Here is a 27,653-nt window from a genome sequence, read left to right as displayed (position 1 = left end):
CTCCTTTTTTATGTTTTTGATTGAGGTATAGTTGATGTACCGTTATTACAGAAGTTTCAGGTGTACAACAGGGTGATTCAAAATTTTTCTAAAGTTATATTCCATTTATAATTATTGTAAAATATTGGCTGTATTCCTTGCATTGTATAATATATCCTTGTAGCTTATTTATTTTGTACATAGTAGTTCTTCTGACCCCTGTAAATACTAAATATAAAATCCAAGTGCTTCACAAGCTGGGGCCAATAAATCTACAATCTCAAGATTTGGGGGCAGAAAGATGCTCATTCTTCCCCATCTTCCCCTACAACCCAACTGAACTCATATTATTAATATCATTATTATTGTTTTTAATTTTCTGATCACTTTCAGAACCTTGCTTAGCAAACTGTGACTGTCAGCTCTAAAGAGTTTCTCAAAATTGGATTTCGGTTATGCCAGCTCTCAAGAATACACAGGAGAGTGTATATTTAAGCATATATTTAACTGTAAATGTAACCATTTACAGCCACTTTTAAATGCTCATTCTGGACTCAATCTCAAATGCCATGCTTTTACATTATTTTTGACATATTTATAATTGCCTGGAAGGGTTTCCCAGAAAACTACCACTTTTATTGGGTCAGAAAATCTTGATGTGACCTAAATAAGGCTATTTATTTCTGTTGGTGATGCAAAATATTGGAATAATTTAAGATCCTGTTGTGTGGGAGAATCAGAAGAGGTAAATGGCATGATTAGTGCCTTTTTAAATTCTAACTAAATAATTCAAAGAAGTTTGGATAAAATATATGATACAAAATAAAACTACCTGGGAAATGTTCAAGACCATCTATTATTTAGAACCAAAGTATGTGGGTAAGAATATTAATAAGACTGTGCTGATCTGGGTCTGTTCAAATGTGGCCGCTAACGAGAACAGGCTTCAGAAGTGTTGAGTCTTGAATTAATAAGTCCTCAGCCAGAAACTCCAGACCAGAGCTTCCTCTTCTAGGACAGTGTGGCTGGAGCCTAGAGGATCCTAAGACCAGTGAAGGCAGATTCCAGCTCTGAGAGTGAAATTCCTCCTTGGCTTCTTTTAGATGTGTGTGTGTGCATGCTAAGTCACTTCAGTCATGTCCAACTTTGTGATCCCATGGGCTGTAGCCAGGCTCCTCTGCCCATGGGGATTCTCCAGGCAAGAATACTGGAGTGGGATGTCATGACCTTCTCCAGGGGATCTTCCCGACCCAGGGATTGAACCTGTGTCTCTTATGTCTCCTGCATTGGCAGGCAGGTTCTTTACCCTTAATGCCACCCGGGAAGCCCTCTTTTAGATGTACATATGCTAAATAAGGGCTTCCCTGGTGGCTCAATCGTAAAGAATCCGCCTGCAATGCCAGAGACTCAAGTTAGATAAAGAAAGCTGAGCGCCGAAGAATTGATGCTTTTGAACTGCGGTGTTGGAGAAGACTCTTGAGAGTCCCTTGGACTGCAAGGAGATCCAACCAGTCCACCCTAAAGGAGATCAGTCCTGGGTGTTCATTGGAAAGACTGATGTTGAAGCTGAAACTCCAATACTTTGGCCACCTCATGTGAGAGTTGACTCATTGGAAAAGACCCTGATGCTGGGAAGGATTGGGGACAGGAGGAGAAGGGGATGACAGAGGATGAGATGGCTGGATGGCATCACCAACTCGATGGACATGAGTTTGGGTAGACTCCGGGAGTTGGTGATGGACAGGGAGGCCTGGTGTGCTGTGATTCATGGGGTCACAAAGAGTCAGACACAACTGAGTGACTGAACTGAACTGAATCACTTTGCTGTGCAGCAGGTGTCAATATATTGTAAATCAACTACACTTCAATTTTAAAAAATATATGAGTTTACTGTGGTTGGAGACATTGAAGGAGATGGGGGTCTCCAGTCTTCAAATTAAGAGTCATATTTTGGAACTAAAGGTCACACATCCTTTTGCTGCTTCTCTAACTGAAAATAAAATCCTCCTTGATCTGAGCCACATCACAATGAGATTTCACAAAGGACCTTTGTCAGGAGAGGAACGAATATAAATTCAGCCGTGTTAACTTAGACTGAATGCATAATTCAAGGTTTACCCCATTCATTTTGTAGGTACTCTTTATTGCTGTCACAACAGTCAAAAAGGGAGTCACTAGGAATTATCATTTCCTAGTAATTATGAGAAAAGTTTGGGGGAAACTTTGTATTTTCTCCCCCTTGACCTCTGTTTCCAAGCTGCTAGAGAGTAACAGAGAGCCACAGGCTTCCTGGATGATAGAAGGGATGCAGTTCACAGCACAAGTGATGCTGAGTTAACTGGTTGAGTGTCTGAGATGGACTGACAACATGCAGCATGGAAAATTAGCCTGGTCAAACAGCTATAAAATTTGAGTCACAGCATCATAAAGATGCCAACAGACCAAGGACAATAAATAATGCAAGCAGTCAAGAACAGGCGGGTTAACACATGCACAAACCTGGAAACACCATTCCCTTTCTTAACTTCCTTGTTGCAGTTTTAATTAAGCCACCTCCAAAAGAGAAGTCAATGTATTGAAGAGAATGAATCTTCTATAGACAGTGGGGGCAAATGTTAATCCTGAACTGACTTCGTATTTCTTCAAATAAAAAAAAGCCTGCAAAGATGGAGGAGCAGGAATAAAGGCCAATGTTCCTCCAAGTAGAAGTCAATTCTTATTGTCTGTGGTGGTTGTGTTGTATAAAGTCACCACAAACATTGAATTAGAAATTCAAAACTAGTGATTCCAGAGGAAATACAGATATAGATTCCAGGAAGCCTCTTCTCATATTTTCATCAGCTGATCAATACATAACATTTTAGAATGTGTGCTTGTGTTTAAAGGCAACATATTTAATATACATTGTTAATTCATTAACTTTGAACTCATGGCCAACTTTAGACTAGGACAAGGACTAATGTTATTTACTGATACTTCTCTGTAACACACATGGCAGCACTTCAGCTCCAAGCACTATTTAGGGTCCATTTTAAACAGGAAATCATCAATCAAAAGTGCAAAAGGGCAAAAAAAAAAAGTGACACCAAGTTGATCATGAAAAGGATGCTTGTTTACAATAAGAGAGCTGGAACAGAAGGCCAAGTGTCACCTTATTTGACCTCAGCTGGGCCCTACACAATGGTGACTCATATTTTACTGCTCTGCATATACCCCTGAATGACCCTGAGAGTATTGTGAGTATTGATAAGTTCCCTAAAACCTCCCAATTGATTTATTTACCTCTTGTGAAACATAAAAGGAGGCCTCAATTACAGACCGTCGGGATGGCCTGTAGAAGGAGCTGTGACACTCTACCTCTCAACATCAATTACCCCAAACAGGAAGACATCAGTTACTGACTCCATCAGGAGAGGACACCGGCACTCCCAAACAGGAAGTCTGACTACTCATTACCCAGCTGCTGCTACTGCTGCTAAGTTGCTTCAGTCGTGTCCGACTCTGTGCGACCCCATAGACAGCAGCCCACCAGGCTCCCCCATCCCTGGGATTCTCCAGGCAAGAACACTGGAGTGGGTTGCCATTTCCTTCTCCAATGCATGAAAGTGAAAAGTGAAAGTGAAGTCGCTCAGTCGTGTCTGACTCTTCTCGACCCCATGGACTGCAGCCCACCAGGCTCCTCCATCCATGGGATTTTCCAGGCAAGAGTACTGGAGTGGGGTGCCATTGCCTTCTCCCACTACCCAGCAGGAGGAAGGAAAACGTCCTTCTTTCTCAACCAATAGAAAATGCCACAGCTCAGCCAATGAGAAGCTGTCTTCACCTGAACTTCTACCTTCGTCTAATGGGTTTCATTTTTTCCTTAGGGTGACTTCCTTTTCTTGTCCCACCCTCCTTACTACAAAAGTTTTCCTGTTGTGTTACCCCATTCACCCATCTGTTTGCCAGATGAGATGTTGCCCAGTTCATGAATCATTTAAGAAAGCCAATTAGATCTTCAAATTTACTCAGTTTTATTGCTGTTGTTGTTATACCCCGAACAGTCAAACTTTTGCTATTTTGGGAAGTTTGTGCCAAAACTATAAAAAGGTATATATTACAGTCAGGATGCCCTTAGAAGAGAGAGTCCTACACCCACATCAGTCCTGGAGAGAGTGGATCCCCATCCCCACCTCCAGTTGTGGACCAAGACCACTTCCTCCTCTCCTTGTTCTCCAAATATGTCGAGATGGACTCTCCACAAGCCAGATTCCTTTGCCTGACACTGCTGAAGACATGCTTCATCTGTTTCAATTTCTGGTTTGTACTGAAGGGGGAAAAAAAGCAATCTATTATCTCTTAGGGGAGACAAAGCCATTTGGAGGAAATCTATTTTTATACGGTCAGAATAGCACTAGTGGCTCTTGGTGAATATCAAACAATAATAGTGAAAGGAAGGAAGAGGACAAACAGAGAAAGAAAGAAAGGGAGAAGGAAAGAAAGAAAGAGAAGTAGAGGAAGGAAGCAAAGAGGGAAATGTGGTCTGCACACTGGTTGGAAAAGAGTTTTCAGACATGAGGCAGAATGAGAGGAGAATAGAGTTTATTAGAGCAGGAGATGCTCAGCTCAAGGGAGAGCCGACCCCTTATGTGAGCTAGTAGCCGATTTTTATAGCCTGAAGACAAAGAAAATTCCTACTGGGAGGGTGGCATTAGGTTATTGATTAGGATGCTATAGGGTGGGGGAAGGGTGGGTATTTTACCTGATATGCAGTCAGGGAACTGGCCAGTTTAGATCCAGAGGCTCATAGCAACAGTTGTTACAGGGCTTGGTTATTTCTGGAAATTTTTGTCCTGTGACCTTGGTATAAGGCTCCACACCCATGACCTTGGTACAGGGCTCCACAGGAAGGAGGAGGGGGAGAAAAGGAAAGGAAAGAAGAAGAAGAAGAAAAAAAAGAACCTGGGAAGGAGAGAGGAGTGGAGGAAGAAAAAGAATCCTCAAAGTCACCCATAACCTCTGGATACTTCAGTCAACACACAAATCTGTTTGCTTCTCTTTGTATATGAAAGAAACAAGCCATTTAAATAATTTTTCACATAGAATTTATTAAATGGACAGAGACATAAGCACAAAGAATAAAAATTGTCTTGGAATTTTCTCACTTTATTTTGTAGCTAAAGTAACATTCTGAGATGTTGATCTCAGAGGCACAGTGAGCAGTGTCTTGAAATGAGACCTTAGTTCCCTGCCCAGGAATTGAACCTGGGTAGCCGGGATGAAAACCAGGAATCCTAGCCATTAGTCCACCAGGGGCTAGAGGCTAGAAGCAAAGTCACCCTAGCTCCTGTCTCTTTTGAAAGCAAGAATGTTTCAAGGAGGCAAAACCTGTAAAAACAGGTACAAAGTTTATTATTAGAAGTGCACACAACATGTGGGAGAATATACAGAGAAGCAATTTGTTTCTTTAGAACAGAAGCAAGGTAGAAATGCATCCCAGAGACAAAGGATTTGGACATCTTCCCTAAGGAGGAGGAGTGCAATAAAGACGCAGTTTATATGGGGCTTCCCTGGTAGTCCAGTGGTTAAGGCTCCACACTTCTGACACAGGGAGCATAGGTTCAATCCCTGGTGGGGGAACTAAGATTGCACTCGCTGCATGGCATAGCCAAAAATAAAAAATCGCTTACATAGGCCAGTTCTCTCAAGTCTTTGTTTACCTTTGACCAATTATCTTGTTTCTCATGGTCATCTTGTTTCTTAGTGGTCATCTTATCTGTTTACTCCAGCAGAGCTCAGCTTCAGCCATTAACTTGGTCCTTGAAGAGTCTAGGGAAAACAAAGCTCCAATGTATTATTCCAGACAAACACCAGCTTCTCAGCCCATCTACCTCAATGGTACCATTTTGTTAGGATCTTCTTCTTGGTGTTTCTCTCTTTTTTCTCCCCTTTGCTCTTCAGTAGACTCAGCTCCTCTATTCATTGTTTTGGAAAGTAAGGGGCCAGTCGGCCACTTGATGGCTAGACGGCTGGTCCCTAGGGGATAATGACAGCTCACACATATGGAGAACAAACAGTGTGCTGGACCTGAGACTAAGCTTTTCACATTCATTAACTTATTATTAACACAGGCAATAGCTTTAACAACATCCCTGTTACAGAACAGAAATGACGAGTTGATGACATCACCCAGGTGTGCACATTTAAGAAGTGGCAGAGCCAAGATTTGAACACAGGCTCTTAAGTCCCTCTGCATCCTGGGTTTCAAAATGCTGTGATGCCTCATGATGCAAAGCTTAAATAGAGTAAACATCATCTACCAAGACAGCTACCTAGTCTCCAGCAAATCCTCCAGGATAATAGAGAACCACTGTTTCCTATTTGTAAATCAGGGTGTGCCGTGTGTGCTCATTCACTTCAGTCATGTCCAACTCTCTGCGATCCCATGGATTGCAGCCCGCCAGGCTCCTCTATCCAAGGGGATTCTTCAGGCAAGAGTACTGGAGTGGGTTGCCATGCCCTCCTCCAGGGGATCTTCCCCACCCAGGGATCGAACCTGTGTCTCTTGTGTCTCCTGCATTGGCAGGAGAGTTCTTTATCACTAGTGCCACCTGGGTATTCTGTAAATCATGATGGACAGCAGTGAAAGCTGTTGACAAGATCCCTCTTAATAATTATCATCTAATGGCATATTTTACAAAGATCATTTTTTTAAATTAATCTTGAGTGTAGTGTAGTTGCTTTACAATGTTCTGTTAGTTTCTGCTGTAAAGCAAAGTTAATAGGCTACACCTATATGTGTATCCCCTCTTCTGGGTATTTCTTTTCCATTTAGGTCATAACAGAGCAGAGTTCCCTGTGCTATACAGTAAGTTTTCATTAAGTGAAAGTCACTCAGTCAAGTCTGACTCTGCAAACTAACTAAGTTCTCATTAGTTATCTATTTTATTGTGCATGCTCAGTCACATCTGACTGTAGCTGGCCAGGCTCCACTGTTCAAGGAATTTTCCAGCAGGAATACTGGAATGACCTGTTATTTCCTACTCTAGGGGATCTTCCGGAGAAGGCAATGGCACTCCACTCCAGTACTCTTGCCTGGAAACTCCCATGGACGGAGGAGCCTGGTAGGCTGCAGACCATGGGGTTGTGAAGAGTCGGACACGACTGAGCGACTTCACTTTTCACTTTCATGCATTGGAGAAGGAAAAGGTAACCCACTCCAGCGTTCTTGGCTGCAGAATCCCAGGGACGGCGGAGCCTGGTGGGCTGCCATCTATGGGGTCACAGAGTCGGACATGACTGAAGCCACTTAGCAGCAGCAGCAACAGCAGCAGCAGGGGATCTTCCTGACCCAGGGATCTGATGAGGAGGGTTCTTTACCACTGAGCCACCTGGGAAACATCTATTTTATACACAATATCAACAATGTGAAAGTGAAAGTCACTCAGTCGTGTATGACTCTTTGTGACCCTATGGTCTATATAGCCCATGGAATTCTCCAGGCCAGAATACTGGAGTGAGTAGCCTTTCCCTTCTCCAGGGAAACTTCCCAGGGATTGAACCCAGGTCTCTCACATTGCAGGCAGATTCTTTACCAGCTGAGCCACACGGGAAGCCCAAGAATACTGGAGTAGGTAGTTCCCAACCCAGGAATCCAACCAGTGTCTCCTGCATTGCAGGCTGATTCTTTACCAACTGAGCTACCAGGGAAGCCCTATATCAACAGTGTCAATCCCAATCTCCCAATTCATCTCACCACCCTTCTTACCCCCTTGGCATCCATATGTTTGTTCTCTACATTTGTGTCTCTATTTCTGCTTTGTAAATATGATCATCTAGACCAATCTTTTTAGATTCCACATATATGCATTAATATATGATATTTGTTTTTCTCTTTCTGACTTCACTATGACACTCTCTAGGTCCACCCACATCTCTACAGATGACCCAATTTTGTTCCTTTTCATGGCTGAGCAATCTACAGTTTCAATGCAACCCCTATCAAATTACCAATGCCATTTTTCACAGAACTAGAACAAAAAAAGTTTACAATTTGTATGAAAGCACAAAAGACCTAGGAAAGAACCATTTGTTTTGAAGAAGGTGGCACATGTATATCCATCTTCAATATAGCCACCTAAGCGTATTCCAACCCTAGAGCAATTCCTGCCATCCACCTGAATGCTCTTCCTGTTCCAATTGCCTTAAATGTCCCTTGTTACCTTTGCTGAAGAAGTAGCCTCAGTCCTTACCAAACCCAGATTTACATAGTAAAAATGCAACTATGCACATATATAAATGTTAAAAAGTGTACAAAAGCACTTTTAAGCTTTTGTCAAGCCCCACATTTTCCTAAAAGAGACTCAGAGTAAAGGATCGGGTGTCTTTTGGTAGCAACATATTTTAAATTTGATTGACATCCAAAGAGTCAAAAGCAATTCTTTAAAATCCTTTTTCATTCTCCTTTATGTGTTTATGTCTTTTTAAAAATGAAATATTCCCCAATGCATCTGTGTGTATCTCAACCTTCTGACAAGGCCACTTAATTATCAGGGGCACTGACTGGAAATCTCCCTCTTATCAGCACAGGGGCTGCCTGCTTTGTGTAGCCAGCAAGTGTTTGAAAGGCTTTACAGAGCTAAGTCCTAGTGCTAGGAGATTTTCGTCTTTCCAAAAGTCCGCCTGTCATTGTGACTGGATTATCTGGCTATTAAACTGTGGTCTCTTCAGTTTGTCAAGCCTCCAAAGAGATTGTGCTAGAAACTCAAGCGATAAGCAAAGAAGTGACTTTAAGTATAAATAAGCTGACTCCAGCCTTACTCCTGAGAAAGACTGAGATTCCAATGTGCCAATTATTTAATCTGCAAGCAGCTACCCAGGTGCTCTCTCCATGCTGAAAACTACTGGATGACATCCTTTATTTTCTTTTTCAAAATGTCAGTTTTTATTGGAGTACAGTCACTTTACCGATGTTGTGTGAGTTTCTTCTCTATCACAAAGTGAATCAGCTTTACGTGTACGTGTATCCCCTCTTCCTTGGATTTCCTTCCCATTTAGGTCATCACAGAGCACTGAGTACGGTTCCCTGTCTACACAGTAGGTTCTCATTTTAAAGTAAAAGTGTTAGTAGTTCAGTCATGTCCGACTGCCTCTGCAACCCCATGGACTGTATGTAGCCCACCAGGCTCCACTGTTTGTGGAATTCTCCAGGCAAGAATATTGGAGTGGGTAGCCATTCTCTTCTCCTGGGAGTCTTCCCAACCCAGGGATCGAACCTTGGTCTCCCGCAAGGAAGATTCTTTACCATCGCAGCCACAGGGAAGCCCAGGTTCTCATTAGTTATCTACTTTATACCTAATATCAGTAGTGTATATATGCATCGATCCCAATCTCCCAATTCTTCCTCTCTTCCCCCCTTGGTGTCCATATGTTTGTTTCAGTTTGTGTCTCTACTTCTTCTTTGTAAATAAGATTGAGGATGACATCCTTTGGAAGAGGAATTTAAAAGCTAGGTTGAGGTTTTCTCAAGCAATGGAGTCAGAGAAATGAGATAGGGGGTGAAGCAGACATACCAAAAACTAAATATATTTCACACTTCATCATGGGAGTGGGAAATTGTACAGGTTTGTAAGCAAACAGGATTAAAAGGAAGAAATACTTCAGCATGATGAGATTACAGTGGATGGGTCCCATTGGCAGGTAAGGTTACTCTAGGATGTTAGAAACTACCTTGCCTGGCGTCTTGCCCAAGGCACAAACTCCACACTCATACCTCCATTGAGCATTTTCTCTCACTTTTCACCCTGATCAAGGACAGCGCCCCCTGTGGATGCCTATAGATTTGGGCTGTAGACTTACAAAATTTCTTAAATAAGTCTTTCTGAAATACATTTAAAGTCATTTTCTTGCACACCCTCATTTAGTTAACAAAATCCCTCTTTTACCAATTTCAGACCTCAGTGGCATAAGACTTTAAAGACAGTGAGTTCCTTATACTTACCACCCACTGGAAAAATCACCTCCTTCCATTATTTGTCTTTAAATTATACCCTTTTAAAGGCTGGAGGGAAGTTGGAGAAAAGATCAAAGGATCTAATCAAGGGAATGTTCTCATTTCAATCACCTATTAGTACACAAACTATTAGTTAGGTGGTCATGAAGGAAAGATGGAAATTACTTAATTTGTGTTTCAATACTGATTTTTAAAAACCATTTAACAATATTTAGCCTTGTCGGCACACATAAAAATAATTTTGCATTTGTAATATCTAGGGGGATAAAGTACACTCAGGCTAAATATGTTATTTTGGATGAATCACAAACAATATGAACTATCAAAAGTGCAATTCATATTTAATTATACCTCATCACCAATCTTTCTTTTTTTAACATTTACTTATTTATTTGGCTGTGTTAGATCTTAGTTGCAGCACACAGCATCTTTACTTGAAGCGTGTGGGATTTTTTTTTTTAGCTGATGCACGTGACCTCTTAGTTGCAGCATGTGGGATGCAATTCCCCGACCAGGAATCGAACCCAGGCTCCCTGCATTAGGAGCTTGGACCACCCAGGGAAGTTCCATCCATCTTTCTTCACAGCCTTTGAAGGCATGGAACCAGGCAGAGCAGCCTCCATTTGTAAAACGCATAGTCTAGGACCCCAGCATTCACTTCCCAGGTGTATATCCTCATTCTCTGGATATTTTAACAAAGTTGGATTTAGGGCTAAGAACCAGGTATTTGGTTAGGTGTATTCACATTTCTTTTTTAAGCTTGCATATGTTTGCATCATTATTTTAGAGAAGAGTAAACTAAACAATTATAGAGTTGAAGTAATTTTCCCAAGAAAACTTCCAGTGTAAACCTAAATCTTGATCTGTGGCTTCCTTTGTCACTAACTCCCATGATTTCAGCATCCACCTTACTCATTGCAAATGGCATGAAAATGGAGACTTAGTAGCTCATTTGCTAGGATTTTTCAGTTTTATCCTCCTCTTCATCTTTTCCTTCCTTCATTGTTTCTCTTTTTCTTTATTTCTTCTTCTCTCTGTAAGCATCCGTGAAACTGGCAATTCTTCAAAGCCACGCTGAATTTTGATCTTCAGGGGTCTTTCTTCTTGTTCCATTTCTTTTCTGGAAATACTACAATTTGAATTAAAAAGAATTCTTTCAGGTCGATATTTTGCCTATGTGAAGCAAAAAGTTTCTATGTGTTGAAGGCCTTATTTTAAAATTCCAGCTACTTCAATATCTGGTGATGTGTACCTGAATCTCAGAGAAAAAGTTTCAGTCTGGGGGTACCTATTTGGCAATCATCATCATAGAGACAATAGTTGGAAGATAAGAGTGGGGAAAATACCAAGATACATGCGTTGAGACGACCAGTTGGCCAAGGCAAAAATAATTAACAAACAAAACCTTAAGCAGCAGGGAGCAGCCTCATACATATGGAAGACAGGAGACGGAGGCAATGGAGCCATAGCTGAGCCAGAAGAGGGGGTGACGTCATAGTCCTCATGGTTGAGGGAAGCTTGTGAAATAAACAACTGGATACAAAACCTAGTAAGTTACATTTCAATGTTCATGGTCAACATTTACCATAAATCACTATCTAAAAGTAGTTCAAGAATAACATCAGCCCATTTGCCAAGCACCAATGCCCACTAGACCCTACATTCTTGTCTCCAACATCAACTCAGCCCAAGGAATCCAGCACTCATTTGAGAGCAACTGATGCTAAACCCTGGGGCAAAAATGGGGTCAGAAACTTGCTGATGTTGCCAGAAAGCAAGAACATTTTGTTTAAATGTGGAAAAGAATCCTAAAGGGGAAGAGCTCTGTAATTAAATGTTTGTGCTGGCCCTTTGCAGTTGTGCAAATCTTAAGAGACAAAGCACTCATAGCAATAGCTTATGGCTAATTGAAATAAACTGAGGTTGTGAAAGGCAATGAATTAAATTTATTCAAAGGAAAATCTTGATTCAAAAGGAAAAATATAATAGGACATCTTACTTATTAAAGAAAATTTTTTTTCTTTCTGTGCTTGTGCCATGTTATGCAGGATCTTAGTTCCCTTACCAGGGATCAAACCTATGCCCCCTGAAGTGGAAGCCTGGAGTCCTAGCCACTGGACTACCAGGGAATTAACTAATAGGAAGTTTTAATTTAAACAAGTACTCAATATTTGTGTACATACATGTGTGTATGTATGTATTTCATTTGTTCTCTTAATCATATGGCTGTATATGTGAGTAACAAAATTAATTACATCAATTACATGATGCTTTAGAATATGCTGAAACACAAGTAGAGTAATAAGTTTTATAGTAATTGTAATTTTTACACGTTCTGTCTCTTATTAGGGTCTATTAAGTAATAATAAAAAAAAAGACAGCATTTAAAAAATGTCATTTAATTTCTCCAGGAAATTTAATGAATTGTTCCTGCACATTTGAGGGCTTAAAATATTTTTAAGTCATATATGTGAGTATATATATAGATCCCCTGGAGAAGGAAATATGGCAATCCACTCCAGTATTCTTGCCTGGAAAATTCCATGGAGGGAGGAGCTTAGTGGGCTACAGTCCATGGGGTTGCAAAGAGTCGGACACGACTGAGCGACTTCACGTTCTTTCTATATACATACACACACACACACACACACATATGCACATTTGCATTTATATCTATATATAAAGAGTTCAGATCAAAATAAGCCCAATTTCAAGCAGGAAATTATCAACAATGGCCAAATAGGATTGAATATGCTAACTTGACCAATAGGTTGACAATGACAGATATTAGTCTCTCAGTCGTGTCTTCACTCTCTGCGACCCCATGGTCTATTCATGGAATTCTCCAGGCAAGAATACTGAAGTGGATTGTCATTCCCTTCCCCAAGGTATCTTCCCAACCCAGGGATTGAACCTGGGTCTCCTGCATCTCAGGCAGATTCTTTACCATCTGAGCCACCAGGGAAGCACCAGAAAGAAGCCCTCCAGTAGACTGTAAATAACATACCACACTACCTCCCCCAAGAACAGGGAGAGGTAACCCTGAGTCAGCCAGGACAATGACAGAGCAGATTTGATTGATTGTGGAGAATGGGAACCCCAAAGGTGAGCGTCATTGAGATGACCTTGGCCTCTAAGGCTAAAGAGGCAGACAGAAACATTCAAAGGGCACAGGATCCCCGTGTGTGTTCACTGAAACATCAGGATCAGCACTGGCCCTGCCAAGAAGGAAGAACGGGGAGTCACAGAGACCAAAATCAAGCAGCAAAAGGATTCATCTAGTCAAGGGCTGAAACCATCTAAGTGGGAGGAATGAGTTTCCCATCATAAATGGCTGCTGTGGGACTTCCCTGGTGGTCCAGTGGTAAAGAACTCACCTTCCTAATGCAGGGGACATGAGTTCAATCCCTGGGTGGGAAGCTAAAATTCCACATACCTCACGGCAACTAAGCCTGAGCCATGCACACCGCAACAAAGACCCAGTACAGCCCAAAATAAACTAATAAAATAAACACATTACACATTACTTTTGTTTGTTCATTTGTTTGTTTTTAAAAAAAGACTGGCTGCTGTGGGCCTTGTATTGAGGACATTTAGCTGTGAGATCTCTTGTCTCAGAAGCAGGGACCTTCCTATTAATTGATGTAAAGACACTTAAAAAGGCCTAACAAGGTGGTACAGATGGTGAGAAAATCACCCAGTATATCCACTACTCTAGATGCCCTGTGCTTAGTCGCTCAGTCGTATCTGGTGTCTGACTCTTTGCGATCCCATGGACTATAGCCTGCCAGTCTCCCTTGTCCACGGGGATTCTCCAGGCCAGAGTACTGGAGTGGGTTGCCATGCCCTCCTCCAGGGGATCTTCCCACCCCAGCGATTGAACCCAGGTCTCCTGCATTGCAGGGGGATTCTTTACCATCTGAGCCACGAGGGAAGCCCAGATCCCCTGGCTCAGCTGAAAATATGGCATCTCTAAGTAACTTAAAGTCCACTAAGTAACGTCTATACTTTTCAAAGAAAAAAAAAAAATCCCAATTTGTTTGAGATTATAATCCTCATTTTTTGGAAATGTTAAATTATTTGCTTAGTAGGTCTTTAAACCTAGGAAAGTTTAGAATCAATAGCACAGATGAATTATATGACAAGCCTATTTTATTTTTCTGTTATAGTGAGACATAATTGGGGAATTTTTTGTATTTAAAGCATTTATAACTAAGAGAATTTACCCCATGATAAATTAAATAAATGGGGTAAATTTAATTTATCATAGGGGTAAATTCTTTGGCCACCTCATGCAAAGAACTGACTCATTTGAAAAGACCCTGATGCCGGGAAAGATTGAAGGCGGGAGGAGGAGGGGACGACAAAGGATGAGATGGTTGGATGGCATCACCGATTCAGTGGACATGAGTTTGAGCAAGCTCCGGGAGTTGGTGATGGACAGGGAGGCCTGGCATGCTGCAGTCCATGGGATCGCAAAGAGTCGGACACGACTGAGCAACTGAACTGAACTGAACCCCTATGACATTACAGATTCACCTTTTTTTTCTCAGCTAGAATGAAATTTGAAAACAATTTTTGACCCGTGATTTTAAGTTGAAAAGTATGAGAACTCTATCTTAATACTGAAATTATATTGGAGTACTGAAGACAACTTGTTTATTTAGTAGATATGTTAGGTCTGTTTAAACCCATAAGATAGTTTTGCTTGATAAACGGCATTTGAGTTGCTTAAAAAGAAAGCAGACTTAGACTTCCTTGGTGGTGCAGTGATTACGATTTCCCCTCCCAATGCAGGGGGTGTGGGTTCGATCCCTAGTAGGTGAGCTAAGATCCCTAGAGGCCAGAAACCAAAACATAAAAGAGAAACAACATGGTAACGAATTCAATGAGGACTTTTTTGAAAAATATAGCAGACTATTACATTTCTACACACAGTTTAAAATAAATTTATTGACTGATGCTATAAAGAGCCTCATTAAAACATACTCGTTTTATAAATAGATTATTAGGATTTGTAAGTTGAACTTACAAAGAAAAGTTCTGGAGTTCAGGGATTTTACTTTAATATTTTGATTTTTAATTTAAAATCAAGTAACTACAGATGGGGCATCCCTGGTATCTCAGCTAGTACAGAATCTGCCTGCAGCGCAAGAAACCCTGATTTGATTCCTGGGTGAGGCAGTTCCCCTGAAGAAGGGATAGGCTATCCACTCCAGTATTCTTGGGCTTCCCTGATGTCTCAGATGGTAAAGAATCCACCTGCAAGGTGGGAGACCTGGGTTCGATCCCTGGGTTGAGAAGGTCCCCTGGAGGAGGGCACGTCAACCCACTCCAGTATTCTTGCCTGAAGAATCCCCATGGACAGAGGAGCCTGGCGGGCTACAGACCAAGGGGTTGCAAAGATTCGGACATGACTGAGTGACTAAACACTGCACAGCCACAGATGGTCTTTCTCTGGATGAAAGCCATCCTGAAGGCAACAACTCATACTGACATAGCGCAGATTGAGGTATTACTAGAAAACCAAGACATGGATCACTTTGGCATCCAGGATGGGAAGAAACAGAGAGGCAGAAACCTGTTCATTGAAACCAGGATGAGTGCCAGAGACATTCTAGGATTTCTGTCTCCTTGGAATGAGTGCTGCCTGACGAGGCGAGCAGAATCTGATGGAGAGGTGGCCTCTCCTAGGGGCAATTGATCAGGATTGAAGGTAAGAAGCAGGATCCCCTTCACTCAGGACAGCTTCGGGTCTCCCAGAACTCACCAGTGTTCTTAGGAGGCCCCCGGATACAGGGTGTCTGGGGGCAAGAACTCAGGTGATCACAACCCCACATACCCCCTGCTCTGTCTCAGCAGGGTCTCCTGGAGCCTCCTGGTCAACCCCACAGCCTGGCAGTGAGGAGGAGCCCAGGATCTAAGTGAAACACGGGGGCTCTCCTCAGGTTCTGTCCCCACCAACCAGGTGACCTCTGGCAAGGAATTTACTCGCGGTTCTGCATCTGGAAATCGCAGCTAAAGAGAGAACTAACCTCATTAGTTCTGTTGTGAGAATTAAATGGAAAAAATAAATAAATTGTAAAGGGATTATATTAGTACCTGGCACAAAGTGCGCTAAATCTGACATACCTAAAGGTCAGTGGAAAGTGGAGGGAAAAAATTCCCAAGGAGAGAGATTGAGGTTCATTCGCGGAGACCTCGGTGACTTCTGCTGGGAATAATTGAAATCCCATGGGCCTGGATCAGAGCCACGAAGACGCAGTTCGGGAGAATCGGTCCTCATTTTCCTCTTTTCATCAAGGTCTCCTCATAGACCTGGATCTCAGGATTCCTGCCAAGCTGCTTCTCCCTAGCGGTTACCAAGGATGGTGAAGAACGCGTTGCTAGGAGACCAGGTGAGAAGGCGCCAATGAGATGATTCCGCTTCGCCCACCAACCCAGCAGAGCACAAACATTCATCCCTGCTGTTTAAAACAGCTGTTTCTAAATCCCTTCCAAAAGTCCCATTTCCAAGAAGTTGACTTCCTCTTATAAACCCACATAATTTAAGAAATCCATGTCCGTTGTGCTTCACTCTTTGTGTAAAACCGTATTTCTACCTGTGATTGTTTGCTTTCTGCCTGAGGGTCATCATGATGGGTTCTTTCAGCTTCTGATTGTCTGAAAAACTCTTTACCTCACCTCTGTTTTTTTGAAAGACGTTTCTTCCTAGTATTTAATTCTAACTTGACAATCCTTAATTTTAAAGATGTTACTTTGTTGTCTTCTGGCTTGACTCAATTCCCCTGAGAAATCTTACATCATACTTAACTTTCTTGCTGAGAACTTGACGTTTTTACCTAAACAGTCTTCCTAAGGAGACTTTTTCTCTGGCTCTTTTAAGATTTTATCACTGGCTTGACCAATTTGATTATGACTATGATGTGCCTTGGCGTACTTTTATTTCTTTCCTTCTTTTCCTTCATCCTTCTCTTCCTTCCAACCATCTCCTTCTCCCATCCCTTTTTTTATTGCCATCAGATCATCAAGTTTTTTAAGATCCCTGGGATTATGGTTATTTTTTTTTACTTGAAGTACAGTTGTGTACAATATGATATGTTACAGGTGTACAATATAGTGATTCACAATTTTTAAAGGTTATACTCCTTTATAGCTATAAATAGAATTGCACAATATATCCTAAATAAGCTATAAAGCTTATTTTATAATAGCCATTGTTTCTTTTTTTTAGATTTTGTTATTTACTTATCTATTTTTGGCTGCACAGGATATTCATTCTTGCACATGGGCTTTCTCTAGCTGCTGAGAGCAGGGGTTTACTCTCTAGTTGTGGTGGCTTCTCTTGTTGCAGAGCCCAGGCTCTGCATGTGGGCTCAGTAGTTGCAGCTCAAGGGCTTAGTTGTCACTTGGTAGGTGGAATCTTCCCAGATGAGGGATCAAACCTGTGTCCCCTGCATAGGCAGGTGATGCTTAACCACTGGACGACCAGGGAAGTCCTGGCCATTGTTTCTTAAACTATTTTTCTGCTCTCCCTTTCCTTTGGGGATTCTGAATACATGTATATTAGGCTGCTTAAAGTTGTGGTTACTGGTGGAGGAGAGAGGCAATATGTAGGTAGGTGCTGCTGCTGCTAAGTCGTGTCAATTGTGTCCAACTCTGTGCGACCCCATAGACGGCCGCCCACCAGGCTCCTCTGCCCCTGGGATTCTCCAGGCAAGAACACTGGAGTGGGTTGCCATTTCCTTCTCCAGTGCATGAAAGGGAAAAGTGAAAGTGAAGTTGCTCAGTCGTGTCCGAATCTTAGCGACCCCATGGACTGTAGCCTCCGTCCATGGGATTCTCCAGGCAAGAGTACTGGAGAGGGTTGCCATTGCCTTCTCCAGCCGGTGGGTGAGGGGGCGCAACATGTGGGTGGGTGAGTGGAAGGTACAAACTATTGGGTGTAATAAGATTGGCTCAAGGGTGTATTATACAACATGGAGAATATAGTCAATAATTTTGTAATAACTGTAAATGGAAAGTGACCTTTAAAACTGTCCCAGGGCAGGCTGGCTTTGACCCTCACTCATAACCCTCATACTGCACCATCTCACACAGACAAATATGCACACACACACACAGGCACACACATACATAGAAACATGAACATACTTTACGCAAAAGCATGTACACACTCAAACGCACACGCACAATGCACTTAATATACACACAGGCTCATGTGCACAAACGTGCGCAAAAATACATAAGTTCAACACACCATACACACACCCTCATACACATATTCAACACGCATAGACTTACAGACACGTACATACACATGTAATCACACCCCATATCATTTGCAGTTATATTCTTAACCACTAGACAATGATTCTCTGTGCTAAAAGTTATCATGAATTTGCCCAAACATAGATATTTAGGATCTGTACTCTTCAATCCACACATGGCAGATTTAAGGGCTTTAAAATACTTCTGCAGTCACTTTTGATCATCCCTCACACAAACAGAACCCTGAGCCCAACAAGAGGGAAAGACTTTTGACATTCAGCATCTGTCCAATGTGTATTTGTTGTTTCTTTTCATTTTTTTTTTTTTAATTTAAAATGAAGTCCTCTCCTGAATAGACTGAGGCAATGAGTAATGAGTTTCTGGCATCAAGAAGGTTGTCAGATTTAGCCAATAAAATTACAGTACTCTCAGTTTAATTTTTGTAGTTGTTGTTTGGGGGTTTTGGTAGGGTTTTGTTGTTTTAATTTTTACTGCCATATAGATAATTTCAATGTTGTGTTAATTTCAGGTGTACACCAAAGTGAATCTGTTATACAAATACATATATCCACTCTTTTTTAAGATTCTTCTCCCATATAGGTCATTACAGAGTATTGAGTAGAGTTTCCTGTGCCATACAGTAGGCCCTTATCAGTTATCTGTTTTATATATAGCAGTGTGTATATGTCAATCCCAATCTCCCAATTTATCCCCTCACTCAGTTCAATTTGAATTTCAGAAAAACCACAAATAATTTTTAAGCCCAAATGTGTCCCAAATGGCAGACTACCCTGTATCTTATCTGAAGACTCTATTTGTAGCACAAGTATGATCCCAGATTGGGGCTTCCCTGGAGGCTCAGTGGTAAAAAAAAAAAAAACCTCCCTGCCAATGCAGGAGATGCAGGTTCAATCCCTGGGTCAGCAAGATCCCCTGGAGGAGGAAACAGCAACTCACTCTAGTATGCTGGACAGAGGAACCCAGCAGACTACAGTTCACAGGATTGCGAGAGTCGGACACAACTTAGCTACTAAACAACAACAACATCCCAAATTGCATTGTAGGTTCTATGCTTTATCTGGTAACCCTGAACCCAGGGAAAGTAGATTGAAATCTCTCTCACACACGGTTGGGTGAAGCTGCCATGTAGTTCTGGAATTCTGTGTCAGAAATAGATTTAGTAAAGACAAGCGTCCTCTGAGCATATTATTTTGACTTCAGAGTCATCCGATTGCCTCTGTTGGTCACTGCATACCTCATTTCTGTTCTGCCAATTACAGATAACAAACCTGAAAGTAGGTGCCTGCAGGAGCAGGGGACAAACTCTTCTGTCTTCACAGAGGACTTGTGGGTTAGAAATCCACCCCACCTAAGCCTCCTCTTTCCTAAGTAACAATATTAATTATAATCATTTAAATACACAAACCTCAACCTACGAAATGAGTTCTTTATGAACAGGGCAACTTGCTCATGAAATGAACTACCTTTTGGGATATGAATTTTTCTTGATAAGATACCTAACATGTGTGGCAATAATTATAATTCCCGTTACTCTGGCTCCACTTGGTTGTGTGGACAGAGCTATTATATTATGTAAATTGTATAGAGTTGTTTAATAAAGAAGTTTTAATCCATCTGTTTTTCAGGGATTAAATGACTCGATCTAAACATTCCTTTTTGACAGAGGAGAATTTTTCTCAGCTCAGAATGAGGAAGAAGTTGCAGGTTGTAAAGGCTGAGTATATATTTAATACCCCCGGGACCAAACAGAGCAGCCAGTTTTATTCGACTCACTGAACGAAAATGTGATATTAAGTGGCCTTCACCAAATTCATCCTGAGATAAAACAAAGCCTGTCTTTTAGTCCCCTATGATGTAATGAAATTCAGGCACTGCTGGTTTGTTATAAATTAGAGATTAGTGTCATTTTTTGGTTCGGTTTCAAATACAAGGTGACAGAGATGAATTAACTTTACAGATGTTCGGAGAAATTGTATTAGGTTCACCCAAGTAGAACAAAAAGGAGGTAGTTATTAAGAAAGGGGATAAAATTTGAGACAGAAATTCTCTAAAAGAAGCAAAGATCTGCTAGGGTGTAACCTACAAAGAAGCTCCAGGGCCCACTTAGGAATTCATACATTCAAGGGGCGTCCCCGCCAGCCTCTGAGTCTGATGATTCTGAGGGTCATTAGCCAGGGCTGAGCTTCACAAGAGCTTTGATAATCAAAGGGATCAAAGGATGAGAATAGGCCATTTCCTATCTTCTTCTTTTCCTGGCTTCTCAAATTCACAGGCATGCAGAGGCCAGCCCAGACATTTAAATAAGGACTTTAGGGTAAAACTGTGAACCTGGGGAGAGTGAGAGAGGAGAGTGAAAAGTGGCTTAAAACTCAGCATTCAGAAAACTAAGATCATGACATCTGGTCCCATCACTTCATGGCAAATAGATGGGGAAACAGTGACAAACTTAATTTTCTTGGGCTCCAAAATCACTGCAGATGGTAACTGCAGTCATGACATTAAAAGATGCTTGCTCCTTGGAAGAAAAGCTATGACCAACCTAGACAGCATATCAAAAGGCAGAGACGTTACTTTGCCAACAAAGGTCTGTCTAGTCAAAGCACTTTGCCAACAAAGGTCTGTCTAGTCAAAGCTATAGTTTTTTCAGTAGTCATGTATGGATGTGAGAGTTGGACTATAAAGAAAGTTGAGCACCGAAAAATTGATGCTTTTGAACCGTGGTGTTGGAGAAGACTCTTGAGAGTCCCTTGGACTGCAAGGAGACCCAACCAGTCCATCCTAAAGGAAATCAGTCCTGAATATTCATTGGAAGGACTGATGCTGAAGCTGAAACTCCAATACTTTGGCCACCTCATGCGAAGAACTGACTCATTTGGAAAGACCCTGATGCTGGGGAAGATGGAAGGTGGGAGGAGAAGGGGACAACAGAGGATGAAATGGTTGGATGGCATCACCGACTAAATGGATGTGAGTTTGAGTAAGCTCCGGGAGTTGGTAATGGACAGGAAGGCCTGGCGTGCTTCAGTCCATGGGGTCACAAAGAGTCGGACATGACTGAGTGACTGAATTGAACTGAACTGGGGAGAGTAGACAGTGTTGAAAGTCTTAAATCCCACCTGGTCCCAGCCCGGTACTCCTATGTGGGACTAGCTCTTCCAATTTCAGGAGACTCTCAAATCTAAATTTTTATGGGAAAACTTGCAAGTATTTAATCTTAAACACTAATCAAGTAATGTTAAAAATCAGAGTGCCTGGGTGGACCTAGAGATTATCATACTAAGTGAAGTAAGTCAGAAAAAGAAAGGCCAATACCATATGATATCACTTATATGTGGACTCTAAAATAAGACCCAGACTCACAGACATAGACAACAAACTTATGGTTACCAAAGGGGAGAAGGGATCGGGAGGGATGGAGTGGGAGGTTAGGGTTAGCAGATGTAAGCTTTTATAGGTGGAATGGATAAAGAACAAGGTGTGGCTTCCCTGGTGGCTCAGTAGTAAAGACTCTGCCTGCCAATGCAGGAGACATGGGTTCGATCCCTAGTCCAGAAAGATACCACATGCCACAGAGCAACTAAGCCTTTACACCGAAACTACTGAGCCCGGGAGTCACAACTACTGAAGCCTGAAGGCCTGAGAGCCCATGTTCAGCAACAAGAGAAGCCTCTGCAATAGGAAGCCTGTGCACCACAACTAGATAATAACCCCTACTAGAGAAAGCCCATGCTCAGCACTGGAGACCCAACACAGTCAAAGAAAGAAAGAAAGAAAATTATAAACATAATAATAAACATCAAGGTCCTACTGTATAGCACAATAGGACTTACTATTATTCTGTAGCTCCCCTGCCCAGCATGATGCTAAGTGCTTAATCAGTGCTTGTTGCATGAATGGATGAATGGGTGTACGTCTGTTTCACTCACTAGTGTATCATCTCCATGAAGCCAGGATCTACCATTCTCATGTGATGTAAATAAACCAAAGATATTCCCTGTATATTGACCTCTAGATTGTATATTTCTTCACCGTAGCCTGGATGAGACCCATTAGCTCAAAAGCCTATTGGCACCAGATTTTTTTTTTTTTCTCACAGTGAATTGTTTTAAGCACTTACAGACTATATAAGCGCCTTTGGAATTATCTCACCCAGAGATTCCTCCTTCCTCAACACCTAAAACTCCTAAGAGACCACCTGGACACATAGGACTCCGTCTTCCCAGAGCTTCCCTGTTGTCCTTCCTCTCTGGGTAGCGGCCCCCACACCACAGCCTCTGGACTATTTCATGAGGTGGGTGACTCCTGCCAGCAAACCTGTCAGTATTACCCACCTGAGCCTGTTGTCTGCTACTGCCACCTTGTGGCCGAATATTTTCCTTGATTGGACTAGCCCCCAAATCCCTCATTAGAGTGCTGCCCAACGTAAACGTATTGCCATCACTACTTGGGAATTGAGGGACATTTTCCCATCATGCCAGTGTACAGAGTGGATTCTCAGTCAATGCCTGTGAATGAATAAATGGATGGATGGATGGGCAAATGGATGGATGGGTGGATAGATGGGAGGATGTGTGGGTGGGTGGGTGGATGAATGGGAGGATAGGTCTCACTTTACTACTCTGTGATCTCCATGAAGCCTGTATCTACTGTCCTCACTAGGGTGTCCTCCAATGAAATCTTCTGCCGTGATCACTCTAGACCCCCGAGCTAAGATCCCACTGGTGATGGTACATAATCAGTTCTTAATGGATGCTGTGAATTGATCAATATGAAGAGGAAACCACCTGCATCCAAGTGATCCTTAACTTTTGGTAGAAGAAGAACAGGAAGAAAGCTAGACTGCTGTAGCCACAGCATCAGCTCCAAACCCTAAACATAGATACACGGACCCACATGCCTCTCTCTGTCCTGGAGCCTCATGACAGATATAGGAAGTCAGAGCCTCCCAGACATAGAATTAAGCCTTTTGTTTGATAAAGGGTTTAACTGAAACTCACATGACATTTCTGAGGTCAGGAGGGGTTAGTCAAAGAGTCAGGGCTAGATCCCCCAAATCAAAGGCTCTCCCAAGCTGTTTCTTTCATGTGCCCCACTTCATCATGTCCTCTGGTTTCTGTATTCCCCTTAATGTCTGGGCATCGTTTATTCAGTCACCATTGAGGAAGTTCGAAGTCTGTGCTGTGTTCAAGGGACACCCAGGTGAATAAGACACGGTTCCCACTTCAAGTACTAGGCAGTCATTTGAGCATCACTTCAAACGTTTATTTACAGCAACTTATTCGTTACTTTCAGCCTTCTCAGGTGGCACTAGTGGTAAAGAATCTGCCTAATGCAGAAGACATAAGAGATGTAGGTTTGATCCCTGGGTAGGGAAGATCCCCTGGAGGAGGGCACTGGAAACCCACTCCAGTATTCTTGCCTGGAGAATCCCAGGGACAGAGGAGCCTGGTGGGCTACAGTCCATAGGGCTGCAAAGAGTCAGACACAACTGAAGTGACTGAGCTTTCATTACTTTCAGATTTGATACACACAAAATAGAGCACAACAGATGCTGTAAGAAAGCTCCCTCACAAATAACAGGAAGTCTCTTTAGATTTCTTTTTTCTGCTTTTTCCATGAACTAAATGACTGCCAATTATCCCAAAACTTGTTTCATCACAAATGAATGCTTGATTTCTAGCATTTGGAGGAAAACAAAATAATACCCCCGTCTCTATGCTCCTGACTTGAATTACTCTCCAGTTACAGAATGCAGAGTTTTTTTTTGAGAGTTTGAATGTGTGTAGGCAATCCTATTAAATGAGGTAGCCAGTGTGTGTGTGTGTGTGGTGTCTGACTCTTTTGTGACTGTATGGACTATAGCCCGCCAGGCTCCTCTGTCTATGGGATTTTTCAGGCAAAGATACTGCAGTGGGTTGCCATTTCCTCCTCCAGGGGATCTTCCCATCCCAGGGATCGAACCCAAGTCCCCTGCATCTCCTGTATTACAGGTGGATTCTTTACCACTGAGTCACCAGGTAGCCAGAGTGATCCATTCATGCTTGTGAGAAAATGTTCCTGGCCAGGGCTCTTTCCCATTGTGGAGGCACTTTTAATCAATTAGGCTTTGTGTTTCTAAGCAGTTGGCATTATCTATGGTCACAAACGAATAGAAGGTGTCATTGTCTGAACACACCGGGAAGAGAGTAAAGATGAAGTTGTCCTGTGTTGTAAGAGCTGATGCTATGAATGGTTGCCAAGATCAATACCAGAAGGACCACTGCCAGCCAGAGACATAGTTTTGAATCAATGAGAACTTGGAAAATCATTTCCGATACTCCATCCCTGCTTCGCCCAGCTTCCAACTGTGGGCCCACTTATCCTACAATACATGAGAGATTCATTAAAAATAAAAAGTCCCCTTCTGATTCTAGCTAGAGCCACCCACAAAACTTCACGCTCTGTTCTCCTGAGGACATGCTTTTGATCTCGTGGGGGTATGCCCTTTTTTCAGCTAATGCAGCTTTTGGCTGTGACCCTTGGAGTTAGTGCGGGTGAAGTCCATTTTCCTCCCCATGGACATTTCAACATGATGGTCAGAGGAGGTAATTATTTCTCCCTTCAAATTGAATTAACAATTTTAAGAAGATGTCACTTTCGTCTTTGTAGGAGGAATATCAGCTTCCTCATTATCCTTGAACCCCAGGACCCTTTCCCATGGTGCCTGTGTTGGATTTCTTTATTTAAAACTCCCCTACTGCATTGACAAGATAGAACCATCTGGATGGATACATTCTGAGTGGGGCTTTGGCAGGAAACAAGGACTTAAGAGCTCCACCATATACAGGAATAGGTAACAGAAGTTACATAGTGAATGTAAGCGTCATGTAATAACCAGTTATCTTTTTAAAAGACATTTTCAGAATTCAATGTGATGTAGCTGGTGATTTGGGATACGGAAATGGAGAAGAATAAGCTTTGGCCTCATTTTACCTAGGAATTTAAGTAGAAATCTGACTTTAAAGTTTATCCAAAGAAATTTGTTTATATATTTATTTATTTGGCTGTATCAGGTCTGAGTCGTGGTGCATGGGATCTTTCATTGCAGCCCATGGACTCTCTAGTTGTGGCACTCGGGCTTAGCTGCTCCTTGGCATGTGGGATCCTAGTTCCCTGATCCAGGGATCAAACCCATACCCCTTGCACTGCAAGGTGGATTCTTAACCACTGGACCACCAGGGAAGTCTCTATCCTAAGGAAGCTTATACCTGCCATTTTATCTTTAGCCACCAAATAGTACCTGCACCAACAACATCCCAGGTGCAACAAGTTCTCAATTACTGAAGCTGGGGGTGAGGATGGGGAATGAAGTTGACAGACAGAATTCACACGAGACAGTCTTCCCCAGAAAGTTACACAGAAGCTTCGAGCTTCCCTGTATTCCAAGTGAAAATAGGTAGGCGAGCTTCAGGGGTCCCCAGGACGCTCAGATCCCCTCCCCGGAAAACTGTTCTCTAACAGGAGGCAGTGATGTGCTTTCTGGTGGCACAGATCCTGTCACAGTAGATCAGGCATGTGCTGGTGAGGATCCCCTCCCTGGAAAACTGTTCTCTAAGAGGAGGCACTGATGTGCTTTCGGGTGGCACAGAACCTGTCACAGTAGATCAGGCGTGTGCTGGTGAGCTTCCTTAGTGGCTTCCTTTCTGGGCCATATCGCATCTGCGAGTGGGTGGCCTTTTCCTGACACTGGAAGTGAAATTGCCAACCATCCGGAATTTCCATGCTTTATTTTCTTTCCCTAACTCCTGTTCAAGTGACACCCCAAGATCCAGAAAATCATGGGACTCAGTTTCATCAGGCTGCTATCAACAGGAAAAAGGGGAGTTTGCTTAGTTGTTAATAAAATCTATCACTTACGCCATATAGACAAGCATGTTGGCACCTGGTGTGAGAGTGTGTGTGTTTCCAAGTTAATTATCTCTGAGGAAAGCTCCTGCTACTATGAGGCGTTGTCCCAGTGATATTATTTTAAACAATGAAGGGCAGAATGAGGAGGGCTTCCCTGGTGGCTTAGCGGTAAAGAATCCGCCTGCAACGCAGGAGATGTAGCAGGAGACGTGGGTTCCATCCACGTCTAGAGTGCGATGGTTAGATCACATGGTAGCTCTATCGTCAGCTTTTTAAAGAACCTCCATATTGTTTTCCATACTGGTTGCACCAGCTAACGTTCTCACCAACAGTATAGGAGGATCCTCTATTCTTCACACCCCATCCAGCATTTATCTGAAGGATGCCTTTCATTCAAACATCTCCTTAATTCCTGATTTTCAGCACTCAGAACGTGGGTCATCTCACCATTGGTTCATTGGGTTGTCTATCACCAGGAATGCTTTTCCTTTACTCTTGACACAAACATCTTTCAAGACCCAATTCAAAAGTCACCTTCCCCAGATACCCAGATCATTCCCACACCTTGTAGGAAAGCCAAGGCTCCCACCTTAGAGAATCCGTGGCCCCAGACCTGCCCTCGTCCTCCTCCTGACTTGTGCCTGTGCTGTGGACAGCAGCAGTTTCTATGTGCACTAGGTCCTTTTCCTAGAACCTAAGAAATTATCTCTGTTCCCCTTTGCCTGTCAAGGGCTTGCCTGAATATGCTCAGGGAAATTTTGCTAAAAATAAACATCCAGCCTTTCAGATGAGAACCACAGGGTGATCTGCGGTCCTTCCTCCCTCCCTAATGTTTCACTGTGATGACCTCAAAACGCTGATGCTTTTTGTGTAGTATGAACACACACACAGAAACACATGTATGTTAGCTTTCCTATCTGCCATATCAGGTGTATGGAGTATGTTTGATCCCTTGAACAGCTGAAGTTGCAGCTTGGAATTGGGGTTTAAATCAAAGTTGTGATACATTTCTTCTCCCCACAATGGGATTACAAAGGCAGCTAACACGTGAAGGAAACCCTGAGAATAAGTACAGGACTGAACCCTGGGTCCTCAAAGCAGTTTGCCTGACAATGAAAGCCATGATTTTATCTGTGGCTAAGAATATAAAAGTAGGACAAGCTATAGGAGATCAATTTTAAATCATCTGAAGCTACAGGAAAGACATTTTTTAAGGTTCTTTTGAACTGGGATAATGTATGTTTCTGCCATGGCCTTTTACGAGAGAGCTGGACACCTGTCTTTTTCATACTCCCGTCTTGATATCATGCTTTCCACAAATGTTAATATTTAAGCCAATTGCAAGCCATTGAAATTGTTTTCTTTCAGCATATGGATGTGAGGTGTAGCGATTTCTTATGTGTGTGTCTTTGCTAAAAATAACACAATATTTAAATCGTACCATTCATTAAGTGTTTCTCCTTGCTGGAGGAAAATTTGTGTCTTATTTTGATTTGGGAAGATT

The 27,653-nt window shown here is 42.3% G+C and overlaps 1 long non-coding RNA gene across 1 annotated transcript; it reads right to left on the bottom strand.

The window, feature by feature from the left end:
• Positions 1-5,351: 5,351 nt before the first annotated feature.
• On the bottom strand, positions 5,352-16,350 carry LOC145526014 (uncharacterized). Its single transcript, XR_014068593.1, has 2 exons — positions 16,103-16,350; positions 5,352-5,787 (listed from the first exon to the last, which is right to left on the bottom strand). It is a non-coding gene; the product is annotated as an uncharacterized LOC145526014 (long non-coding RNA).
• Positions 16,351-27,653: the final 11,303 nt, after the last annotated feature.

This window comes from Giraffa tippelskirchi, chromosome 11, assembly GCF_054371585.1.
Source record: "Giraffa tippelskirchi isolate mGirTip1 chromosome 11, T2T-mGirTip1v1.2.pri, whole genome shotgun sequence".
Lineage (NCBI taxonomy): Eukaryota > Metazoa > Chordata > Mammalia > Artiodactyla > Giraffidae > Giraffa > Giraffa tippelskirchi.
Note: the sequence above shows the minus strand (reverse complement) of the source record. Positions and strands in the feature narration are given on the sequence as shown.